Source organism: Pundamilia nyererei, unplaced genomic scaffold (genome assembly GCF_000239375.1).
Source record: "Pundamilia nyererei isolate P.nyererei 1_Seehausen unplaced genomic scaffold, PunNye1.0 scaffold00021, whole genome shotgun sequence".
In the NCBI taxonomy this organism is placed as follows: domain Eukaryota; kingdom Metazoa; phylum Chordata; class Actinopteri; order Cichliformes; family Cichlidae; genus Pundamilia; species Pundamilia nyererei.
In genome coordinates this window covers 4,159,901-4,170,870 of record NW_005187422.1, presented here as the reverse complement: position 1 = coordinate 4,170,870, position 10,970 = coordinate 4,159,901, and positions in this window count along the sequence as shown.

Here is a 10,970-nt window from a genome sequence, read left to right as displayed (position 1 = left end):
CCAAACAGCGAGGCAGCCTGACTCATACCGTTCAAAAGATATCAACAAATCACACACAGCTGCCAGCTTCGCTCTTTTGGCTCAACATCACATATCACAATACAGACTAGCAACAACTGTTTGAACGACAGTCTTCGCCACAGGAGGCATATGCACTAAGTGAGATATGATAAAAGAAGGCGCCGGGTGAATTGCCCTGAGGGGAGATGTAAAATGTTCCACGCTTCTGTGATGAGTTGTGTTGTGTTTGACTTCAGTGCGAAATACAAAGTTGGGAAAGGTGTAGTGTTTACTATTGAACACTTGGGTAGTGGGACATATTTTAGACTGAGATCATTAGCTTAAATCCCTGAGCACCTCTGCAAGCACAGATGAAGATTTTTGACATTTTTACAGTGTAGACTGAATTTTAATTGAATTTCCAAAAATGCATAATGAAAAAGATAAACGTGTCTATAAAACCAAAAGGCAAACATTTATTTTTTCAGACGTATGTAGAATTTTAATTCAGCACTTTGCAGTAAAACCCCTTTGGCAGCAATTACAGCTTTGAGTCTCCTGGGGTGAGGCTGGATTTGAGCAGTTTATTCACTTCTTCCTGGCTGATCCTGTCAAGCTCTGACAAACTGGCTGGAGATGTCTGTGAACTGCCATCACGAGGTTTCTCCACAGACAGTCTGCAGGATTGAAGGTTTAGCTTCGGGTGGGCAACTCAAGGACGGTCAGAGATTGTCCTTTGCTCATCTTGGCCGTTTGATTAAGATTGCTGATTACCCCAGCGACAGATCTCTGTACCTTAGACCAAGTTTCCTTTACCAGGCCTCTTTCAATAGAGGGCTACTTAGGCTAATTAACCTAGCTTCAAGCTTCAAAGTGATGTCCAGTGAGTGAATCACTCCTGTCTCTGCAGCTTAAATCTGTTGCGGGCAATTTAATGTATATAATTATAAATTTCAGTTAAACACATAACCACTGCATTCAAAGTGGCCTTTTAATTATTTTATTTAGAACCTAACGAACTGCTCTGTAACAGTCTTGGTCTCTTTCAGCAGCACTCAACTTTATTTTAACATATCAGAAATCTGGCCAGGCATGCCAACATCAATAATTAATAAATAATCTCAAAATGCAACACACATGCTGTTAATCAAATACATGAATAAACAGGAAGCAAAACTGTGCCAAGGCAGCTCACTCTCTCAGCAGTAATTACTTTTAAGGCAATAACATTCTGTTTTATTTATTTTTTTAAACATACTTTAAGAAGTTTGTAGTGCAGTAAAAATCAGACAAGGGTAGCATGACAGGTATTTACTTTGATTACACAAGCATAATGTAGGAGTAGGTCATCGACAATGGGTGTTGATTTGTAAATAACTGGACACGTATAACTTGAGCTTACTAGAGAATCAATAATATGTAATTATTATACTACAGTATTTTTTTAGACACCTCATTCTCTTTCTCTTGACAATGCTTTCTTTAAAGATAGAACGCAACCTGTGGCCAACTTGAAAGGAAAGCAGATGTGAAATGTAAAAGTGAGGTCAGAGGTCAAATGAGACATGATATTTGGATGAAAACTAAAAATTGATTCCCCATATCCCAGTATCATTCCCTAAATGCTGCCAAACAAACAAAGGGAGCAGAAAATTGAAGCACGGTTTAAAGATAAAAGACATACATCTAAAAAAGATAAATGTTTGAGCCTGAAAAAAGTAAGAAAGTGAAGCCGTGGAGTTGTTATTAGTTTGTTGTTTTCCAGAGTGCGTTCCTCCCCTGACCCCTCCATGTGGTTTAGCCTTGTCTTGCTGAAATTTGCAGGCCCTTTCCCGAAAAAAAGACGTTGTCTGGATGGGAACATGTGCTGCTCTAAAGCTCGTCTATACCTTTCTGCCATGATGGTACCACATGTACGGGCTGCCGGTTCCATAGGCACTAATGCACCTCCACACAATCAGATGATCGTATGGAACTGAGTGCTGTAACAAACTGGATGGTCCTCCTCCTCTTTAGTCCAAAGGCCGCATTATTCATGTTTTAAAAAAAAGAATCTCGAGAATTGATTGGTGTGACCACAAAGCAGTTTTCCACTTTGCCTCAGTCCATTTTAAACGAGCCTTGGCCCAAAGAAGACAGCTTTCTGGATTACATTCACATACAGCTTCTTCTTTGCGTGACAGAGCTGCTGATTTTTGGTGTTTTTGTGATATTTTGTACTTTAGCGGGTGAGATACTGAAAGTCTTCATGGTGAGAAACATTATTCTGAAATCCAAACATTCGTAGAGGTTTTTTTTTTTTTGCAGATTGGTGAACCTCTGACCATCTTTACGTCTCTCTAAGACTACACCAGCCGTGTCACTGACCTGTTGTCAGTTGGAAAACGTTTCTCTTTGTAACATTTACTTTTTCACCTTTTTGTCCTCCCATCACAAGTTTTTTGACTCATGTTGCTACTGCCAAACGCAAAGTGATAATAGTTTTCTTAAAATATAAAAATCGAGTAAACATATCAATTATTTTGAACATTTAATGTTTTCTGTGTTCTATTGTGAACAAAATTGGGTTTATGAGATGTGCAAATCATTGTGTTCTGTTTTTATTTACACAGCTTCCCAACTGTTGTGGAGGTGGATCATAACAATAACACCAGGTAAATGGAAAATGCCTTCAGTGAAAATAATAAAAGAAAACAGAGTGTCAAGCAAATACAATAATATCACCTCATAAGGCTGTGTACTCACAGTCCTTGTCTTTCACTGTAAGTGAACAAAGGCTTTACCCGTTTCATTAAATGTTATACAGCAGCCCAGTGGGTGTTACCCTTTTGTTAGCGTTCAAAGAAAAACGTGTACAGGGATCGCCTACATTTAATTAACAAATCAAAAAACGGCACCGTGGAATTTGTTGCTGAATAAAACCAGCATCCAAATAAAAGGACGAGCTGTGTAATTAGAGTGACATAATGGCTGCTGTGTTTATTGAACTGGCACGCTGGAAATGTTCCTTTATTGTTATTATTATCTGGGTTAAAGTGATCTTTGGCTGGTGGGGTAACACTATGATTGGTATAGCAGCGCTAAGAAAGACTGGCCTGACCTATAATGTGAGCTTTCTCCATTGAGGACAGGCTGTGATCAGCTCTCAGCTTTACTGCTCTTCGTGCATTTACACACTTGCAATGATTGTGTATCCTTTTAACAACATTTAATTGTTATTATTAAAACCTCCCTCAGTTATGCAGGCCTAGACTTCCCATGATGCACTGAGTGCTTCTTCTTCACTCACCTTTTGTCACTCACTGTGTTTATACACCATTCTGCATTTAATCATTAGTTACTTTTAGACTCTGGCTCTCTTCCACAGTGTTTCTTTGTCTCAGTCCCCTCACTCTGAATCAATCGCGAGGGTCATTGCATCTCCCTGAGCCTGGTTCTGTCTGAGGTTCCTGTTTCCCACTGTTGCCACATGCTTCCTCACTGGGAGTTGTTCAGTTGTTGCAGTATTCCCTGTATTATCTTCACCTTACAATCCAAAGTCCCATGCTGTGAATGCGGTTGAGATTTGCAGCTATAAACAACATTGAATTGAAATAACCAGATAACTTTTGCAGCACATTGTGTAGAGGTCCACTGCACATGAACACGACTGAGCAGTCCTTAAATGTCAGAATAATATAATAATATTTCCTCATCTTTCTCTGCTTTTCTTTTTTTGTGTCTTTCTGCATCTCTAACAGTCAAGTTTGCTCTTGGAAAAAACAGCAACTGCACTTTTAGCTGGCAGACACAATATGATCCAAACTGCATAAAAACACCAGTTTGGTTGTATTTGGTAAATGGTTGGTTCCTATTCTAATATATATGTGAAACACATTTGCAGTTTTCTAAGGGTCACGTTTAACCCTGACTGATGAAGCTGATTCAGAGTTAGCCATGTAGGCACTAATGCCTATGTGGCACCAAGGTTAGGCCTAAAATTCAGGTGACATTTGGGTCATGTTTGGCCCTCACAACACTTGCTCTAGCCCAAGGGTTAGACTTCTCTTCAATCTAAGACTGTTGCAAGCCACAGAAGACCTGACAGTACTGTTACCAAGGTGAATGTTCCTGTCTCTGGGGATCAGATCCTGTTTCTATCAAATGGTAAATGGACTGATTCTTATATAGTGCTTTTTCTCTCCCGGAGCACTCAAAGCACTTTATGCAACACGCCTCATTCACACTATGCTATGCCTAAGTCCTTTCTATCTAACATTCACCTATGGATGCACTGGAGAGCAGCTTGGGGTTAGTATCTTCCTCAAGGATTTTTGCATGCAGACCAGGGATCAAACCACCAACCTTCTGATTAGTAGTTGACCTTCCCTGATAAACCCCAACCCCCATTTGTGGAGCTGTTTGTAACACTGCGTTTGAAATTAATTGCCACTTCAAAATAAGCTTGTAATTATTCCTCCTCCGTGGCTAAAAGGATGGGTGAAGAGTGTGCAGGGTGAACCCCGGGGTGAGACATTATTTTGTCTTTATAGATTTGTTTAGAAGCATTCAACAAAACTGAGTAGCATCAGCAGGAAGCGACCTGAGTTTGCAGCGCATAGTGAATGAACTGATACTGACATCACTATGTTTAAAACTTTGTGTTAAATGCATTGCTTATCAGCCCAAGGTGCCATGTTGTTTTGTTCTGGCACATTCTAATATTATTAGGTTGTCCTGCCATGTTCTTACTTAAATTCTGGCTGTTTACATTGATCGTGTTACCTGGCGTGCATTTATACAGCTCCATTAAATGTACTCAGATCTACCTGTTTATAGCTGAAAATGATGGATCGCTGCTTCTGGACAGGTGCTGTAGAACTCTTCTGATGTTTGGCTCTGAAAAAATCAGACAGTCTAACCCAGTTACTGCAGCCTTGAAGTCAGTGTGATGTGGGAGGACCAGCATCGCTGCTTGTGCACAACAAATCTGTTCTTAAACTGCCGACTCATGGACTGCCTGCATTCTAATACAAAGAAAATATCCATTTAATGTCTTTGAAGATGGCTGCTAAGTCCTTGTGATTACATTCGAACCACTGGGAGTTTAAAAAACAGATAATACTCACCAGTGTGTGGGAAGTCTTCTTACAACACAAATCTGACAAGGAAGAGTGCAGCAACTTAATATTCCCGCTGCATTGCAGGAGAAGAATTGCGTAATTTGTTACCCATTAGGTTGTAAATAAGTTCCATTGTGAAGCATTCAGTGAACTGGTGGGAAACAATGACAAAAAGTCTGTCTGCCACAAATATCTCACTGACTCTGAGCTCACAGGTGACTGAATCACTGAACACTAACCCGGAGGAAGGGAGGAGGGTAACGGAAAACAAGATTTGTTGAGATTTCTGTGGGTTTTGTTGTCAGACATGTTACCTAAGCTGTGACAACATAACTAGTCTGTCACAGCTGCACCTCACCGTTGTGTCACACTGGGATCAGAAGCTGTTAACTCAGAACCCAATTCTCCCCATTCAGGGTCTCAGTTAGGTTTGCATTCAGTGACATATTTCCCAGGAGAAACTTGGTGCCACTGAGTAATTGCAACACCGTTTCTGGATGTTGCAGTTTCTACCTTTTAATGACACTGGCTGATGCTTTGACCGATTAGAAATGAACTCAGAAACATTTTTAAAAATTTGGCAAAAACCAAACTGCTTGAGGAGAAATCTTACAAAAGGCATAAACGATGGATGTTTCTATCCAACCATGAAGTGACATCCAAGTGAAACGGTGAATGTCTTCACACATAATGAGGAAGAGTTGGATTAGACCAGGATCATGGGGCAAAGGCATACATGTTGAGATCTGATCGTAGTTCTAGGTTAGAAGTATTACTTTTTATTTAGTTTCCTTGTTCTTAAATGTGTTCATTCATAGGACTTGACAGGTAAACAAATAAAAGAACTATAATGTGCGTTTTAGTAGGTTTCACCTCATTGTCTCAGTTTTTCCTGCTTTGGTTCAGTCTCGGTGCTCTCGTCAAATACATTTTCAGGTTAAACAGGCAGAATTTTTTCATTTAAAAAATGGATAATTCACTTGTTTTCTTCATACCACACCGGGGGCAAAATGTCAGGAAGAAATAATAAAAGTTTAACTGATGATTGGATTGAACAGCAAGACTGATTTCTGACTCTAGGAGCTGCTCAACGCAAACTTCAATTCTGATTTATTTTTTAATAACCATAATTAAGTTTACATTTATTAACACGACTTGAAAGCAGCATATGCAACAATCACCACTGAAAGATCTCGAGCCGTTTTTGAACCAAATATCACCAAACGTCCTGCTTTGTCAGATGTTTTGAATGTTGAGCTCTGGAAGCTAGCGCTAAGTGAGCCATAAATAATTCTATCAATAAATAATAATTTTGAAGTAGTGTGCCCAAACTTAAATGCTGCTTTTTAATACAGGACAGCACATATTAAGGGTCATTAGTTCACCAGGTTAAAATAAACTGTAATTATCCTTCAAACCTGTCTCTGGTTAAAATAATAGTCTGTATATAAAAGATGGCTACAGCTACTGTGACAACCCCCACAGGTTTTTCTACAACACGTGTTTTGGCCACCAACAAGCACTAATTAGCAGATATGTGTTTAATAGTCATAATCACTGCAGCTCAGTGAATAAATTGGCAGCGATGATACCTAGCAGACAGCTGATGACTGCAGGTTTTGTATTGGCACACCTGTCAGGGTAGCCATGTCTCTAACTTTAAACCTTAACAGTGGTATGCACCTGTACTCGCTGTGGCTCAGGATGTAGAGCAGGTCATCTACTAACTGGAAGGTTGGTGGTTCAGTCTCCTGGCTGCTCCAGTGTGCATGCCAGATATATATTTAACTTTGAGTTGCTCCTGATATGAATGTTCGATATAAAGCACTTAGGTGTAGACAATGAGTGAAAGAGACGTATTGTGTGGAATGCTTGAGTAGAAAAGTGCTACACATTTAAATGAAATTCTTCCAAACACTGGTGAAAAGGGTCAATTATCTACCATCAACAACTTTTAATGTACCAGGTTGTAAACATGCTCACAGTCTATGGAGACGGACTCAACCTTCACAGCCAACTTCACATTAGCTTTTCTAACTAGTTTCCTGAACTTTATATAGGGATGCAAATCAAGCTTCATCCACCTTGGCAAAACTGTCAAACAGAAAAATTGAAACTGACATTAGTCAGTCCTTCTGGAAGGCCGCCATGTAGCAAGTGGTTAGTTTAATGCATACTTTAAGTGACTGATGAAGCCAGAGTCGGTTTGAATCTTCTCCAACGTCCCTCTGATACGTTCAGCTTGACCAGAGACCAATGGGCCAAAGGTCTACCAACATTTACTCAATGTTTGGCCAATAACCCAGAAAATGAGGCACTTTCATGCAAAATTTGCTCTCAGCTATTTTATGGCCATGCCAGAAACTCACTTTGATCTGCAGTTATAAACAGTCATTAGGAGTACTTAGTGAAACTCTCTTTGCAGAAGGCTTTGTTGTAAGATGGCCGAGGCACCAAGTCTGTGTTCTTTAAAAGATCGCGTTTCTCTGTGACTCGAAAGAAAACAGTGAGGGCTGACCATGTTTTTGCAAATTTCTCAATGACAGATAGGCACAAGAAATACAGCTTTGAACCTGTTTGCCAGTGAATGCGTTTTCAGCAGACTTTGATCGGACGCAACGGCAGACCTGACATTATGCAAAACACGCCAGTAATTGATGACTTAGTGTAAACACCTGAGAAAACCCCAATACAACTGCATGATCAAATTTCCATTCCTGTAAGATCTCCTTCCCGTTCTGCTGGCCTGGCCCATTTATTCTGACAGCACAGCCAGTGAACCTTGATGTTTCTTAATCGTGGTCTTTTTTAATAATTTTGCTTTGATGGGCATGTAGGGAGATGTCATATTTACCACTATAAACCATAACCGGAGGGGAGGTGAGCTTTTATTTCGGGACAAATAAAACCATTTAAAATCTGTGAAGCAGGTACTGGATCACTGAATACAGTTATTTGCTCAAAGAATGAAATGGATCTCCAGACAGCACTGCATGGGTATCTGAAAACAGCAAGAATGTCGAATGTAATACACAAAACATTACTCTATTCGATTTAGGGTTCAGCTTCCAAAATTATGGACTTCAAAGGTTAAAATCAATCTAATAATACTCCTGCACTAATATTCATTAGCTTAGCATCGTTGTGGGTCAGCTGCCCTCCAGCAGATTTTGATACAGATGAACAATGCGTGTCACAGTGTCGTTATTATAGAACAAAAAACAAGTGCAATCCAGGATTGAGTAGTTTGTAGGACCAATTTTAGCACTTTTAACTTTGTTTATGCACAGCTCTCTTAAGGTCCCACCACAGCATCTCAGTCAGGTTGTGATCTAGATGTCAACTCCAACTATTCAGTTTTATGCAAATCTTTAGCCTTAAACAAAACAAATAAAATAATAAAATAAAATGAAAATGGCTAAACACACACGTGTTTACCACACTATGCGTTACACAGCGTGTTACCAGCTTAAAACAACATCACCCACCTTTACTTGTGATGTATGCCAGACCTAGTTCAACAAATGAGCTCATTAGTGATGCAAAGTAGGAAAGCTATTGCAGTAATGGGTGCACCATTAAGTGTTATTATACTTACTGAAGGAAACTCTGAAATACAGTCATACAGAGTGTGTGGTGTGATGTGGCTATCTGGTATTGTTATGGTAACATATGTCTGCTCACAGGCAGATAGACATCATTTCCTGGAGACCATGTGCCGGTGCGCTAGGGCAAAGAAACCTTGCAGGAAACATCATTAAACCGGATTCCCTGGCTGTGTGCCTGGCCCCTGGACTGCGTCTTACCTCAGATGAACCGCTTCAGGAGTTCATCAGGACATGCGCCGAGACAGCTGAGCAGTCCTCGTCGGTGCTGCTTTCACCTCTCCACATGATCCAACCCAAGTGAGGCATGAACAGCGCCCAATCAGCTGCCCCGAATTAGGCTAGACTAAAAACAACATCACAACAAGAACACTCTGCTCAGTGTGTATCTCAGCTTGAAAAGGAGCAATTTAAACATGAATTTTGTCACGTGTGCTTAAATTTTGTACATTTTATTTATTTATTTTTTTCCGTGAGCCTTTCGAGCATCATGACTGTGGGATGGAAAAGTTGGGCTGTCAGTTGATTCATCACAACTGTTAGACGGATTGGGGCAGAAATGATGAGTAATAAGTAACAGCACAAGCTATTTTAGTCATCATGTTGGTCGTTTTGGAATCTAAAATAGGTTTCAATCTTAAATCTTTAAGGACTTTGAGAACCCTTTTAGGGCTCTTTAAAAGAAACAACAATATCCCCCTGAGAGCCGAGGAAATAAGTATCTTTCAGTTTAACTTGTTTGTGATTATTTCGAGCTAAAGGAGCCCCCCAAACACATGACAGATCATTGGAAAGGCCAGGATGTCCTCTTATTAGGGTAGCAAATAAAGAAATAAATCAAATAAGTCAAACGATATAGCCCAAAAACAAATATCCATTAAAGGCGAAACAAATGAAAAGGCTTGTTCTCAGGAGCCAATACACAGCAAAGCCTCAAAATACAGAGTCCAAAATCAGCTCATTTTATTCCAGTGGCTAAATTCATCTTGAATATACAGTGTATGATTGACTGCATATGAGTAAATGAAAACATTGTAGAGCACTTTGTAGTGTATAACTAGGTTAAAAGGCATTCTTTAAGAGCACAGCATTTAGGATATCAATTACAACTATTCAGTTTTTTGAATGTGTTTTAGCTTTTAACAAAATAAACAAAATAAAAATACCTTTAAATGAGTAAGCACACAGGTGTTTACCACACTATGGATTTCGAGGTGTGCTGCCTGCTTAAAACAACATTGCCCACCTACTTTAGAATATTCACTATGAGGTACGACAGACCTGTTTCAACAACAGCTCCTTACTAATGCACGTTGCTGTAGTATTAACGAGTGCACTGGAAGTATTATATTTACTGTGATGTCCATAGGACCTCCGTGTACAGGCTATTTATAGTCCAAATGTGGTCACTGTGTGTTTTCAATATCAAACTTAGGCTCATTGTAGACGTGGTCTTTATACTGCTTCTATAGGCTCTGTAGGCCTGTTTTCTGGTTAGTTTTTCTGCAGCTTTATTTAGACTTTTGTATGCGTCTCCAGTTATCATCTGTGGCTGCAACAATCAAATGAAGTTAATGGAAAATGATCTGGAGCAGTATGCTACCTTCTTCTGACATCTTCAGGATGTCTATCTCTATAAATCAGCAAATATCTATATGATCTTTACATATCATGAATCCCAATTTGTTTGATAAATTATTGATATATTATGCTAATTTCACCATCCACCTCTGAATGATTCTGATGTTTTCCATTTGCATTGTTGCTTCATACATCACACTCAATGCAAGTTGTCCGTCTGTAACGTGGTCACCAGAAGCTGTGTCTGGAACAGAAGTTTGTTCATCTCATTGTTAAATGGAATCAACAATTTGAGAAACTGCAGGAGGCCTGACTTAACATTTTTGAATTTCATAATTCATGTAAGACTGGAGGTACTGGAATTCAGAGGGTATCATCCAACTGCTGCCCTCCTTAATGTGTCTGTAGCAGATTAGCTAATGAGCTAAAAGGTTTGTAAACTGTCAGTTAGCAAGCTTGTAGAGCTTTGTGTTTCTTCTTCATTGGTGCACAATATTAAACAGCCAAATTTAGGTGATCAGTGACTTGACCGGCAATTAATTTGAATTATGTCAAAAATCTTGTTGACCCATTTTTTTCTTAAGGACGACTGTCTTTCGGATGTTGCTTTGTGCTGTCACCGCTACTTTTAGTCCATTGTCATTTTAGCCTCTTTAATAATCGGCTGCAATAATTAAAACAC